Raw genomic sequence first — 16,219 nt, 5'->3', positions numbered from 1 at the left:
TTGCAGTGTATTTTGTAGACAAACATTGACATGGTTAGAAGTCATTCGCACCAGTGCGCCTAAATATTTTTTTGCACTCGCATGCCCTCATTTTTACTCGCATGTGCGAGTGAAATGGGCGCACTGTAGAGCCCTGCAAATAATGAAATAATAATGACAACAATAGTAAAATAATAATATGCATATGACAAAACAAAGAGTACATAAAATAATGATAATAATAATAATAATAATAATAATAATAATAATAGACTTAGATGATGGGCATTGATTTTTAATCTTCTTAGAGAATGTTTACAATGGCAATATACACCAACAGCATGCTACAGTACATAACAATTATATTTTTCGGGTTCTCTTTCAATCTCCATTAAGATCTAACTTGAACGTTATGCTACTCCATTAATTGGGAACGCGTCTGAGCACACATGAGAGAGGTTCTGGCTGGCTTGTCATTTTTGATAATCGATAGCTACTTTTTACTGTAATATAAGAAAGGAAATCATGAAGGCAACAAAGACGAGGGTGGAGGAGATTGCGGAGTTATCCGGTTCCCTCTAGCCCAGAGGTGGACAAACTATAGGCCCACCGGCCGAATCCTAACCTGACCCTAGCCAGATGAATGCGGAGTTATCCGGTTCCCTCTAGCCCAGAGGTGGACAAACTATAGGCCCACCGGCCGAATCCTAACCTGACCCTAGCCAGATGAATGTCGTTCCGCTTAGCTCCGCCTAGCTTCACTCACATCCATCTGGGACATCTTCCATTGACAGTGATTTCTCCAACCAACTTTATGGTTTAGCCAATCAGGACGCAGGGCGGGAGTTTCATAGATGTGACATAGCGTAGAAGCGACTGTGAGTCTGTTATTAGCGTCACGGGTTGGCTTCGATGTGAGTGGTTGAAGTAGCACGTCAATAGATGACGGACAAGTGGCTTATTCAATCATATGCAAGCATTTTTTGATTAGGCCCAGCCTTCTGAAGCAACACTTCAATGGATCGGTTCCAGATGGATGAGTGGAGCTAGGCGGAGCGAAATTCATCTGGCTATTGCCAGGTTAGCCGAATCCGGCCCGCCACGCACTTTAAACTGGCTCGCCATTTCCTCTATAACCCTCCTCTTCTGGGATCCAGCTTCCATCTTTCCGGCCCAACAGCATTACTCCTTATATACACCCACACATACATACACACACACACTCTAACACATGGACATCCCCACATACTCATGGAACCCCAAGGCCACTACTTCCACATTCCCAGAACTACCATCCGTAACTCAACTCCCAAATCTCCCATTGGGGATCGTGGGGGGGATTTGGGAGTCATTTCATTCCTGCCATTTTATTCATATCTATAGTCAACCTGTATGCAATAATTCTCAGCCTCTATATATGTTAATGTTATGTCATGTCAAGATATGTCAAGATGTCAAGTAAATGTTATGTCATGTCAAGATATGTGTTTTGTGTAGTGTACATGGGTCTATTGTATTGTGTAGTATTAATAATTAATGTCTATTGTATTGTTGTATTTTGTTTGTAACTTCATTCTTGTTTGCAAAAAAAAAAAAACTGGCCCGCCAAGTTATCATAGACTGCTCGCTATTTATTTCCTGCTTAGCTTTACTGCAAACTGCTTTTCACTTTTCCTAGAGAATGTTTACAATGTCAATGTTAAAACAGCATGTTAGGCTACATAAGGAAGATACTTTACTCTCGGCAGATCTGACTTGAAAGGTTCTCCATTTAATTGGGAGCGCATCTGAGTGCGCATGAGAGGGATCAGGAGAGTGAATGGTTTTGACTGGCTTGTCATTGTTGATAACTGATATCTACTTTTTAATATAAGAAACTTTTAAAAGGAAATCATGAAGGCAACAAAGACGAGGCTGGAGGAGACTGCACAGTTATCCGGTTCCCTCTAGCCTACTGGCCGGTTATAAACTGTGAGAGCCAGGGCATTTTGACATTTTGGCTGCACTCACTGTGATTTGGAAAATGGACAAAAATATAATGTCGTCTTTGCCTTTGTGTAATGGGACTGGTGAGTCTTGACGTCTTCAATAATTTGTTTCCCTTAAAGAAGCACTATGCAACAATTTTAGCAAAAATGACCTTATGCAGGTTGAAAGTCGTTCTGATGGTTCTACAACACTTTCTGGGTCGTTTGGTGGGTGCTTCGTCTCCCCGTATCGCTCCGCGGAAAAACCGAATATGCAACTTTCTGTTCCCGGTCCGAGGAAATCCGGATGTGACTCAGCGGAAGTATCCAATCGCGCCTCGAAAATGTAGTCAGATTCTAGTTTCTAAGAAGACTGCAAAACGGACGCCGACTTGGCTTTGTTGCTGTTGAAATTGTAAGTAGCCTACCTTTGGGTGAACTTAGTTTTTGTAATGTGGTTTGATAGTCTCTTGAACAATGTGTTTGCTCGACCGTTTTATTGTGAGCCCCCTGTATGTGTTTAGCTTGGTTACTTGATGGCTAGCTCGCTAGCTAGTGGGGTTTTAGCGTAGCAGTCACTTGCCACAAAGCTGCAGGGGGAGCTGTGTCGTGAAAAATGCAAGCCCAAATCCGGCGAAAACCCAGAAACACCAGACCTGCATAGGGCTTCTTTAAACTAAGCATTTACATTAAGTACAGTATATGCCGATTGAAACACATTCCACTCAGATAGGCCTACTGTAGGTGGCTACCAGGCTCATATATCACTTTTAATTGCAAACAGAAAATGTCTAGCTAGCTGTTTATACCAACTTAATATTATGCCTATTGCTAATATTGTGCTAATGTGACACAAACAACGTGGCACGAACAATGTTAGAATTTGTGGACTAGCCATAGGCTTGTGTTTGAATGGAGCTGACAAAAAGATCATTTGAGAGTAGTGTAGACGTTCTTAAAGTGACAGCGCACCATTTATAAATGAGTTAAACTGAATCAACTTAGTAGTATTTCTCAGGAAATCAATATTTTGAAGTAAAATGACTGACATTATTATCATTTAAATAATATATATTACTATATCATTTTATTTATTTATTGGGGGGGGGGGGGGGGGGGGGGGTACCACAAAGCAGTTCTGCTTGGGCACCAAAATAGCCAGCACCGGCACTGTCACTGAGTATTGCCAGTATGAAAAAGAAAAAAACGAAAATCTTTAAAACCATGACCCCAGAGTGAAGTAGCTCCCTGGCTCCTTTAGCTGTTGGCTGCAGCAGCTCGAGCTACTGTAGGTAGCACCATTTGTTTTTGTACCAACAGTACTCGGCGACCTCGAGAAATAGAGATCTATGTGAAAAATCACCAAATCCCCACCACAACTACAAGGTTCTCAAGTTTTGAGCTCAGCTTGGAGTGAGATTTGGGGGGGGGGCACTCACTCACTAAAATGTTTCGCTTGTGTGTAGAATTGAATAAAGTAAGTGCATTGTTTACTAAGATGAGTGCACCATTTATTAAAATAAGTGCGTAAAACTTGCGCACTATTTAGCAAAAGGTGTGCACACATGGGCGGATTATGGATTATTATCAGATATAAAATGGGCCCCCCAGGCACAGATGTGCACAGATGTGAAACGGGCCCCCCACAAGGTTGGTACAGTAACTCAGCCTAGTTAGGTCTGGGTCTGGGGGCATGCCCCCCCAGAATAATTTTTTTCTTAAAAAATCCCCTTAAATAACAACTTCTGGTGAGATTTTTGGAAAGAAGCATTAACACTTTGAGACCTTGAATTTGTCATTGTATACATATATCTTGTTTTTGTTTATTTTCCAGGACAGTCTGGGATTTGTACCCATCTAGCATAGCTTATGTCTATAATGTCAGCCTTTATATCAAGGGGAAACCATTTGTGTTTTGATGTCACCAGGAAGCATGTCAGTAGAAATAACTTTTGATATTTAGGTGGGATAGATTGGAATTTTCAAATATAATAATCTTGACGGTGGGATATTCTATGGCTCACCAATATACGAGATATATGTACTGAGTGAGACAAATATTTTATTTACTAGGCTAATTGCTTTTTTCACTTGAGTAGCCTATTGCCACTGAACCATTGGATCAAGAATGGGCATGCCGAGACCAACTTTTTATTTTTTTATTAGGACAGCAAGTTCATTATTTTGGGTTGCTATTACTGTACATTATGGTGGTTGGCAGCTCATTGTCTGCAGCAGTCCTGTATTATTAGGAAAAAAGGCCTGATTTACACACACTGTTAAAGTGCCGTAAGTAGGCTGGTTTACCAAAATGACAAACAGTTGAATTTCTGAATAAAAATAATTTTGGTGCAGTTTTGACATCTTAAACGTGTAACCCCACATAAGCGCACAAACATAACGTGGTTGCAGGGAGGGGATGTCCTATTTTGGAATTTTACCCGGATACAACGAACACTATTTTTTGATGGATGGTGGCTATTAATGGTTTTGATTTTGTTGGTGAGGGGTGCGCTAGTTCTGAACCCTGCGAGATATCCTCTCGTATGCCTGCGCGTCCTCTAATAATTATGCAGATACCTTGACATCCCTAGTAATATTTCTGCGTGAGAAATGCAAGGTGTGGCGTGTGAGCGTGTGAACTTGTTGAATTGCGTGTGTCTCACGCCCATTGCGTGAGACGTGAGAACCCTGCGAACTACCAACATCACTGTTATCGTGTTCAACCAAAGTTTCAACTTTCGTAACATCAGTCTGCTGATGTGTAAACAGATAATGGGCAACAAGTCCTTGGAGAAGACAGTTTGCGCTATAGCATACACTTGAGAGGTCACTCTCAAGGTTATACACACAAAACCTACACCCACTGTCGCGTTGGCAGCAGCGGCATGCTGTTGTGAAATAGCTGACTCTGGAGGGACTGAAAAAACATAAATTGGTCTCCACTTTGAATGGGCTTTTGCCCTTGGACGATTAAGTAAATGCTACACACTTATGCATCTTACTTCTTTTATAAAACAGTTACTACATACAGTATACTTGCAAGGTTTAATAAAATTAAACACAACAGCAATAATTTATGAATATCATTCATATTTTTTCAGCCAAGCCATGTAGTTCTTTAGCAACAATGGTCGCCAAGCAACACACAGATGCAGCAACTGAGTTTGGTGCCAAGCAGGGGCGCCTGCAGGAATTAATGCTATGGTACGCACACCCATCATGCAATGGTGATAGTGGTCATGGTGATAGTGCAAGTGAGTAAGACCAGCAGTGCAACAATGCAGAAATAAAGTAAAGTAAAGTCTATATATCTATATATTTAACTATTTAAGGAAATGTAAAAGTGTGGCCACAGTTCGGCTGTGGCATGGAGGGGGGGGGGGGGGGGGGGGTATGCATATGTGCTAATGTGCTAATATAGCACGCAAACAGTGAGGCATAAAGACAGTGGTAAAAGTGGCTAGTGGACAGACAGTACCAAACATGGAGGGGGTGAAGAGGCAGACAGACTATGCAGAGAAGTCTATCTCTCCTCTTCCCTTAAGTGAGGCATTGAACAGTTCAATGGCCCTGGGGACAAATTACTTTCTCAGTCTGTCAGTTGTGCAAGGCAGTGAGCGAAGTCTCCAGCTGATCAGGCTCTTCTGCTTAACAATAGTGCTGTGGAGTGGGTGACACTCATTGTCCAAGATGTTGATCAGTTTGTTCAGGGTCCTTTTGTCAGATAGTGAAGTGATGCACTCCAGTTCAGCTCCCACTACAGAGCCAGCTTTCCTTACCAGGCTGTCAATTCGCCCTGCATCCTTCTTCCTTGTGCTTCCTCCCCAACATACTACTGCATAGAAGAGGACGCTGGCAACAACAGACTGGTAGAACATCCTGAGGAGCTTACTGCACACATTAAAGGACCGCAGCCTCCTCAGGAAGTACAGCCTGCTCTGCCCTTTCTTGTAGAGTGCATCAGTGTTGGCTGACCAATCCAGTTTATTGTCCAGGTGGAGACCCAGATACTTGTAGGTGCTAACCACCTCCACATTGACCCCATCAATGTGGACTGGTAGCAGAGTGGGCTTAGACCTGCGGAAATCCACCACCTTCTCCTTGGTCTTTGAAGTGTTAAGTTGAAGATGATTGAGTTTGCACCATTGCACAAAGTCCTCCACCAGGCTCCTGTACTCCTCCTGCCTGTTCCTGATACACCCCACAATTGCAGTATCATCAGAAAACTTCTGCATGTGGCATGACTCAGTGTTGTAGCAGAAGTCAGATGTGTACAGGGTGAACAGGACTGGAGATAGAGCACAGTTCCCTGTGGCGCTCCGGTGCTGCAGATCACAGTGTCAGAGAGACAGAGGCTTTAGTGCAGTCTAACGTTCTGACAAGCACACCAATTGCCTACCTTGTTCTTGTCCATCTGGAATAACTCCTAGCTTTGCTGCCTCCATCCTTTCTGTTTTCGTTGTTTAAAACTTGTGATATCCATGATGAGTATTGAGTTAATGAATTAGCTCAACATTGTGTGCTGATAACCATAAGATAGCCGAGTAAAAGAAAACAACAAGTAGCCTATTGCGTGCCTGCGTGCATATTCTCTCTCCTGCTCAAACAAAATGTGTGCATGTTAATTTTGATAACGTGTTCACTAACTTTACGTAATAGAAAATGGTAAATAGCCTGATGGCATGCAGCTAATGGGATACTGTGCATAGTTGGGAAGGTATGGTAGGCCAATTTGGTGTGAATACACACACACACAAGGGAAATTTTCTCTCGCTGTTGAGTAGCCTGATGGTACGCACAGTGCGTACGGATGTACACTTGCAGGCGCGCCTGGTGCCAAGTATGCCAATGTAGTAAGCTACATACTGTAGTCTGTACTGTTTAACATTACAAGCCTTTCAATGTATTTACTGAAGGTGAAATTATACTGGAGGGTCACTCACACAAAAAGGTGAAAGAAATTATGGAATGTCTGCACCTGAAGCTGTAAATTAAAGAAGAAAGTGTGCAACTGAAACTGTAAATGTCTGCATGTAGTCTGTACTTTGCACCAGATCTCTGCAACCTGTGGATAATATGGCGGTTTAAATATCACTTTGTGGGTTGTCTAATGAGAACATTTGGTGTGGTGGCTATATAGGCTATGGCTCTCAAATCACAAAAAAAGAACCATGCTGCAGAGTTCAATCTAGCAATTTAACACATTCAGCCCTCATCTCTAAATCTTTTTGCCATTCTCTCTCTCTCTCCCTCTCTCTCTCCCTGGCAAGCAGGAAACACAGCAATTGCATTATGACGTATCATCAGCAGCTGTGGATAGGTTCAAATCAAATTCCAGCTCTGCTAACAAAGATGCAATTGGGAGACGTGTGTGTGTGTGTGTGTGTGTGTGTGTGTGTGTGTGTGTGCCAATTAGGCTTTGCAGTAAGCAGGAGAGACCAGACCTCTGTGTTCTGTAATGGCACAAGCGCCTTGATGTCTATATTCTCTGAATTCAGGCAGTAGGGCCTCTTGAGATGCTAAATCTAGCTGGTTTGTGTAATGCCATTGGAAAAGATCTTGGATGCTAAAGCTAGCTAGTTTGTATTATGCCATTGGGCTCCAACTCAATATTCAGATTGCATAGCAGCAGATTATGTTCAGAATAAATAAAACAGGATAAAATCTACAGAACCACCTAGAAACGTCATTAATCTGTGTGCAGCCTTAATATTTAAACATTCCCTGTTTGAACTGCATTAATGCCATTCTTAAATCAGCTTGATGGTACTCAACTCAAAACATTTGAAAACAACTTGGGAACTTCTTCCATAATTGCAGTAAACAGTTTGCTGTCTTTTCCTGTGTTTGTTCAGATGGAAGAATGGAAGGGCGTGTCTATGGAAACTGTTATGAACAGAACATAGTTGAGGTGGCATTTCAAACATTGATTGAAATTTTTTGAAATCATTGATCTTGAGTCAGTTGTTTGGCAGTGTGCCAGGGGTTGAGACTGTAGGTTAATTCTGAGCAGATAACGTGTTCTTTTTCTATTTATTTTTTCAACTCAAGATTCCACTGAGAACGGGTACTCTGAAGAAGCAAGGAACTTCTGCGCACAATTAACAAGGCTGTGCTGAACACCTTGTGTTTCTGCTATTACCAGACATTTTATTTATTTATTTACATGATGTGTAACTTTTCTGTACTAAATCTGTAGATTTTGGGAATCATAAAGTATCATAATTGCCTAATCTAAATTACGGGCAAAGTCAAGAGTCTAACTAAAGTTGAATTGACAGCTTAGGAAACAATCTATTAGATTGCTTAATATCAGGATCACACATCAACGGATCAGCTCAATGCTCCCACACATCACAGTATAGCTTTAGTTCATGCTCATAACACTTTGCCCCATGGCTAACTTTCAGACCCTCAGCCCCTCGTTTAAGATAGGGTCCATGTTTGGGCAGATAATATCCAACCTTGCACATGTGATCCTAACAGGACTTTTGACCTCTGCAGTGTCATCATACATCAACACTTGGTGGGAGGCAGCAGCTCTCGACAAGAATGAGGTGAACAAGTTCACATTTGTTTAGGCATCCTGATACCCTTCCCTTTACATGCAGGGAGGACTACTGTGAATTGAGATACATTGTTGGAGCTTGTCTCTAGAGGCGAGACCATTTTATTTGTAAACGGACAGTACAGTGTGTGTGTGTGTGTGTTGGTGTGTGTGTGTGTGTGTGTGTGAGTGTGTGTGAGTGTGAGTGTGTGTGTGTGTGTGTGTGTGTGTGTGTGTGTGTGTGTGTGCAACCTAGATGTTCAGTAACACATTATGGGATGCGTCTCATCATCTTCCAGTGAAACGGTTCAGACAGGAGTAAAATGCTCAAACTGAAACAGAAACCTGTGCATGGCAGAAGACACTAGAAGACACTGAGGAAAGGAAGGTGACTGGCAGAGATGATCAGAAAGGCCTCAGCGTAGTAGACACCAAATAATCCCATGGGGGGCAGGAGTATGAGTCACTGACTATGTGTAAGGACTTTTTGTATAGTCTATAGCACAAATTCAATTACAAATAATTTTATTTAGCTATTTATAGAACACTTGAACTTATCCTAACCCGTATCCAACCCCACTTAGTCCTCTCATTACATTATGTCTGGACTTTGAGTCACACACACACACACACACACATATATCTTTTATTGTTCTTGTTTTGTTATTTTGATTATTATTGTTGTATGTTTTGTAACTCAGGGCATTGCTGTAAAAGAGCTTGATGCTCAGTCAATTTCTCCCTGAATAAAAAACGGTTGATGTTGATGAGGTGCAACTCCTTTGAGTTTCCCTTAGCTAAGTGTTAGAATTAAAGAAAAATTCCAGTGATCTATGAGAAGTGGAAATTGTTGTGTGTTAAAGAGAAAATGTCAATGGGCCCACATTTGAAGTGCAAAGTGTCGCATGCATCAACTAAACTAACTAAACCTCTTGCTTGGTGAGTAGAAGCTACTAATATATGTATTTAGTATAACAGGTTGTGGTGTGAAGTTAGCACATTCACAAAAATACACTCTGTGGTTGACTGTTTTCTCATAAACCGGGCCAACACTTTCAGATCCTATATGCTCTAAACACACATATGCTGGGGCACTGTGTGTGTGTGTGTGTGTGTGTGTGCACACAATGTGTGTGAGATCCCCTAATGCTAGCACTATGAGCCTAGCACTATGAGCGTATCCACTACTGCTACAGCATTCTAGTTAATCCATCATTTAGCCTCAGAAATAGTGTATCTGTATACACTTTAGGTGAGAAATTAATCTGAAGAGTACCTACAGTACATAGGGATTAACAGATTCACCTTTGCTAATCAAACTGTGGTAAAAGATACATGTATGTGTTTAGGAAAAAGTCTGTCTGTATTTACACCATGGCAGAGATATTTACATAAAATTAAATAATTTAATTAAATAATTAAATTAATAAAATTAGCTTGAAAGCATTTGCTATTTCTCTTAATGACCTATGCCCAAGTCCAGACCAGTATTGATAGACCCATATTGGTCTATCCCAGGCCTAGCTCAATTACTACCTAAACAGTTCTGACTTAACAGTCATTCTCAGTCTTCTCTATTCGAGATACTATGACATGATTTACGGGACACAATATTTTGAATTAGTGTGCTTCTGGAGGCTATGTGATTATAGTCAATTATTCATACTCTGCAAATGTGTTTTGATGGCATCAAGGAAATGTCTCTGCACTGGCATCCATGCCAGCTGAGCAATTTCCGCTGCTATTTCGTCTGCAGTTATGGATGAGTGAGGACTAGCCGTGGGAACTCAACCAACTTGATGCCAGAATGCCTCTGATTTCCCTTAGGAACTCAAATGAGGTGGGGTGTGTGTCTGTGTGTGTGTGTGTGTCTGTGTGTGTGTGTGTGCTTCAGATTTCCCTTAGGACCTCTTAAATGAGGTGGGGTGGTGCTTAGGTCACTGGCACCCCACCATCTGATTGACCAAAACACTTGTCACTCTATAGGTTCTTGGAGGATCCTACCCACCTGTCAATGCTGCATGTTGACCATCCACCTCAACCCCCTGAAATGTAATTGGCCAATACAGCTGTCACTCTAGAGGTCTTGGAGGATCCTACCCACCCCTTCAATGCTGCATCTTGACCATCCACTTCAACCCCCTGAAATTTGGTTGGCCAATACATTAGTCCAGTAGTCTCCAGGTTGATTCTGCCCATGTGTGGACATTGCATGTAAACCCCCTAGACACATAGCCTGGAAAATCCAGACCCTGATAATCTAGAAAGATTAAGGGTCTGGCAAAGAACAATGTAATGGCCTAACTCGAGGGGCGGCAACAAGCATGCATTTAAAAATCTCACTGCACGCAATTGGATAACACTAGACCATGTTTACTCTGAATTATTTCGGACTTCGACGCAATCGGAAAACACTACGATCAATGTGTACTGTCCTCCAACGTTCCAGCGCTGTCTTCATCAGTTTAGCTGGTTTCCCGGAATGTTGGGGTAAAAGTAACGTGCATCATTGCTCTTTGCCAGAGTGTCTCGCAGAGACAATTCCATTGTGCTCTCGCGAGAACTCTGGATTTCCAGGGTACTAGACACATAGTCGTAATGGGTGATTCATTGCCAAAAGTATAACTTCCTCCTTCTCTAAATATTAGCTGTTAGTGAGTCACTGGCAGGGCCGACACTGAACTGTCTGTGATGACTCTGATGAATGTGAGGGTGTCTAGATCTATGCTCTCAAAATATTAGAAGTCTTAGAAGTATTGATGCCCTCCAAAAAGGCTTGGATGCATATTGAGATGTGTGTATATTGTTTTATAAATGCATACCTGTATGTATCCATAAGGCCTCTTTACATTCATTCACATGTACTGTATCCATACTACCTATACAAATCAATGTTATGGTTATGGTTATGGTTATAGGATTTGGCAGATGCCTTTGTCCAAAGCAACATACAAATACAAAAACAATATAATATTTAAAATTTAACAGGGAACAGATTAGAATGTTGGTCAAACTATAATAAGGATCATAAACAACAATGTCAATTCAATCAATAGCTTAATAAAATAAGCAATGAAAATGAGGGAAAAAAGCAACAATAAACAATACAGTCCATTCAATCAATAATATAAAAACAATAACATGGTAAGACTACATTAAGGAGAATATCAATAATAAACAATAATGTCAAATGAATCAACAGCCTAACGCATAAGAAGCTCTTAAAGAACTAAGTGCATGTTGAACAGGCATTTAGACTCCTCTTAAATTACCCAAAACTAATACAGGAATGGAGAGCACTGGGCAACTCATTCCACCAACATGGAACCACAAATGTATATGTTTTATTGATTTAATATTTTTATATTTATATTTTCCCTCATAGTATATTTTTTTATTTTACTTTTTAAAATGTGTATGTATCCCTTATGCTCCTACTCATCTCACATGCTGTCTCTGGTCTCGATATGTATGAATCTCAATACAGTATGTATGAATAATATATATATGTATCAAAAGAGTATATACGTATGTGCTATACAAATAAAGCTGCCGTGCCTTGCCTGTGTCCATAGATACAGGACAATGTATACATCCATATAGCATTTCTGTGTGTACCCATATGAATGTATACATATTTCCCAGACATCAAAATAATGATCTCAGTTTTTCATGCTTCATCTTCCTTGATTGACATTTCACAGTGGCATTCGTGCAGGCCTATAAAGTTGAGAATAACAACGTGTTTCTTAAATGACTCTAGTATTATGGTCTCTGTGTTACCTGTACTGCTGATGCCTAATTTGGTTTTGCATTCCCATTGGTCTTTATAGGGCTTTGGAAAACATTGATCCCTGAAAGCCTTTGGGACACACATAATAGCCTTGCCCCGCGTAACTCTATCCAGGCCATGCAGCCAAGAATAATCATGACTGCACATAAATATCGGGCTCACCCCACCTCTATAAAGATATGATCCATACAGGCTCTTTGTTTTCCTTCAATTGTCTATGTTGTTTACGATATTTATCAGACGCTTTTATCCAAAGTGACTTTCAACATCAGAATAAAAATGAAAGTATCATCTCTAATCGTAAAATTATTATTTTTGTTCTAATGATGATTATATTATTATTATTATTATTATTATTATTATTATTGGACTTTGGTATCATTATTATTATTATTATTATTATTATTATTAGTAGTAGTAGTAGTAGTAGTAGTAGTAATAGTAGTAGTAGTAGTAGTAGTAATAGTAGCAGTAGTAGAAGCAGCAGTAGTAGTAGTGGTGGTGTGGTGGTAGTAGTGTGTTGAAATGTGTTTTAAATACTCTTCTAAATGGAACATGAAGAACCCATACTGCACTTTCACTGGTCGTGTGAGAGAGAGCTACACAAAGTTTGGCTCGGCCTGTGGTGAGGACTGTCAGGGTTGGTTTGGTTTGGTTAATTAAGACGGCTAAGTGCCTCCAGCATCTCAATATGATGGCAGTTGCACTTCCCCAAGGACCCTAAGAATAGACGCTCTAACACATTTCAATTGGACCCCATTACAGAGAAGTGCTCTGCTCATCTTAGTGGATGTCAGGAAGGGAAGGAGAACCATGAGCCCTCAGACGGACTAGGAGATTGACTTTTGGGACATTTGTGATTGAAAACACATTTTGATCACTTAATTGATTCTATGTCTTAATGAACGTGATTCATGTGGTATGCCACTGTAAGAAGTGGAGTGCACTACAAAAGATTCTCAACTGGATGGCACAAGACTCCTTACTTTGGCTGACTTTAGCTGTGCCAATGTAATGCATCATGATTGCAACATGCAAGTTTGGTCAAAAAGATGCCTGGGTTAAGTTGGGTAAAGTTATGTTTTTTTTTTTATTTCTTTTTACAGTGTACAACATCACATTTTTATACCAAACTAATCTAGCTTTAGCTTTTATCCATATAACTTACAGGGACAGAAAGTCTCTGTGTGGATCTGTCCTTGTTCTGATCTTGGTTACCAGCTGAGCCACAGAAACACATTAGCAATCCCAGTCATTAAAACAATCATCTCAGATCCTAACACGAGGATCCAATGGCTTTGTGCATAGACATATGATTTATTTCAATCTCATTCATTTCTTAATTACACTAGCACGTTTATCAGTTAGCACCGACTCCATTGGCCCAAAGGATTAAAGTCAAAACACAGACCAGCCAGAACGTTCTGTCTGGGTAAACCTCCAACAGGAGGTCACTTTATTTTCATGCTGCATGTCAGTCTCATGACCTGGAGAAATGTTCCTTTTCTGAGGGCTGTGGTTTTGGCTGCATTTTGTTTCACAAGCGACACATTGTTCCAGCGTGTTCTCTTTTATTTAGCCGTGACTGTATAAATTTAATTGTGCACTCCGTTATGTCTGAACAGGTCAACGAGCTGGGACCTTTCAAACAGGACATTTGGGTCCAGGTGATCAACTTAAGTACGTAACATAAAACAGATTCAAGAAACAAATTTGAGCTTTAAAAAAAACATCTATCCTAAAATATATTTAAAAAATATGACATTTTTGTTTGATAACAGCATCATAACTTAATACTGTTACTACTACTACCATTTTATTACCAGATTCCTTGCTCACAAACGTTATAGAATAGGCTGACTGGCAGAGGCATTTTCTCTTGCAGCGATTACATAACCCAGCCTTAAACATGAGCAGAGTCAAATAGACGTCTTATTCATGATCATAAATCATGGTTATGCGTGACCATAGCTTAGTTATATAAAGCGTCTTACCTGTAAAAACTGCACTTGGAGTCAGCAGTGAGGGTGAAATCTTTGACAGAAGTTCCTCCTGTTCGCACTTCTGTCACCACGGCAACAGAGGGGTCCCCTCTCTCCCTCTCTTTCTTCTTGACCGTGTGTTATTTAGCCGAGGGGACAGGAGTTCCTGAGAAACAGCTGTAAGTGATTTTCCTTGTCTCCTGTTCCAAAGGCATAGGAGGTCGAAAAGTTTGTGTGCCAAAAACAGATCAGAGAACAAGGCAAGGCTCTGGAGCTAGCGGTAAGGTTCCTGTTGTTCCTCTTGATCAGGTCTCATCTGGGGAGGAGTGAAAAGCGTCGCTACCTCTCATAGTGGGACTGTCCTGAACTCTGCCTCCAGAGATGCTTTCACTTCATCACTGAGGGGAGGGGAAAGAGACGAGAGAAGAGAGAGAGAGAGGGAGAGAGAGAGAGAAAAATGCTTGTAGAGCTGAGCAGGCATGCTTCCGGTAAATGATGACTTCAGCAGGGCCATAGTGAGTGGGAGAGAGAGCGAGAGAGAGAGAGAGAGAGAGAGCTCGCAGATGCAGCTATAAACAGGTTTGATGTTTGGGTTGCAGTCTAGCACATTGTGGCTACCTGCTCTTCAGGGAAAGCGAGCAGACACACAGGCACACACTCACACAGCTGTGGTTTCTCTCTCACAGCCTGGTCTCTTAAGTGCATGTGCAGCCATTTCCTGTGTGACAACGCAAGCACCCAGCAGATACGTAGATGAGTTCCAACCACACAGGAGCTATGAGGTGTGCCATGCACACACACCCAAAAAAACGTTTTTGAGTGAGTGTACGTGTACCTACGCATGTTCACAGAGCATGACCACATACAGAAACTTAATCTACCCTATGAAATGTGATTAGATTAAATAAGAATAATATAGATATATGCAGTGTATTAGCTAATATTATAAAAAAACATATATAATACATAAACAAATATGTACAGTATGTATAGATATGAGCTGTGTCGTAACAGTTACATTATAGGAGTAGTAAAACAAAGTGTAGGTGCAGTAAGAACAGTATAAAAAGCAGTAGAATATGGCTATGAATGGACACACCCCTCAGAGCACGTGGTAAGTTTGTGCATAATCTATATGCGTATGAAATCATCGTTATGACACACACATTCACATTTGCCTCACCGGCTATCATCAAAATAGCCTCCGAGAGTATGTCATCAACCAGGTGGCACGTCCCACAGAGTGAAGCAGGCAGTGGTTCATCGTCAGGAACACGGTTTCATTTTAAGTCATACACATCAAGACAGAGAGAGAAAAGGGACCGCATGGAGATGGCTCACGATGCTCTTTCAGTGACGCAAACGGTTTTTTTTCTTTTTTTTTTTCGATTTTTCTTTTTGTTGCTTTGGTTCTTTGGTTGGTCATTCAGGTACATGTGGTTGGCTACAAATCTTGGGTATGACATTCAGGAAATCCCCTTCCTACATTACAGGGAATTGAACATGTCTCCTGAAGTAAAATATTCACACTTCTAAGGGTGGCACGCTGTTCTGTATCTCAGCTGTCATCTGTACAGTAATACAAACTTTAACTGGTGGACACAGAAATGTGCAAGCCTTCTTCTAAGTACAAAACACAAGACAGATAAGAGTAGTGATGAAAAATGATAGGAAATAACAGAGGAACATGAAATAATGTGTAAATAAATAGTATTGAAGATAAGAATTGGACTCACAACTCTGTCACCCTGAGCTAGATCCTCTTGCTGGCCATGGAGCTGGTTATGTGCTGAATCCTATCCTTAGAGGATCCTGTCTCATCCAGCAACCAACACACACACACATGCACACAGACACATGCACAAGCACACACACACACACACTCATGCACACACCCGCGTACACGTGCACACACACACACACACACCCGTGTACACGCGTACGCATG

The 16,219-nt window shown here is 41.0% G+C and overlaps 1 protein-coding gene across 2 annotated transcripts in view; it reads right to left on the bottom strand.

Moving 5' to 3' along the window:
• Nucleotides 1-14,945, bottom strand: part of gpr184 (G protein-coupled receptor 184) — a 34,011-nt gene extending 19,066 nt beyond the window's left edge. For both annotated transcript variants that reach the window (XM_042062901.1, XM_042062900.1), the window contains exon 1: nt 14,284-14,945. The gene's annotated coding sequence lies outside the window, so the exon portion shown is untranslated. The remainder of the gene's footprint in view (nt 1-14,283) is intronic.
• Between the last annotated feature and the right edge of the window lie 1,274 nt (nt 14,946-16,219).

Source organism: Alosa sapidissima, chromosome 15 (assembly GCF_018492685.1).
Source record: "Alosa sapidissima isolate fAloSap1 chromosome 15, fAloSap1.pri, whole genome shotgun sequence".
NCBI lineage: Eukaryota > Metazoa > Chordata > Actinopteri > Clupeiformes > Clupeidae > Alosa > Alosa sapidissima.
The sequence above is the reverse complement of the archived record's forward strand: the minus strand, read 5'-3'. Positions and strand labels throughout refer to the sequence as shown.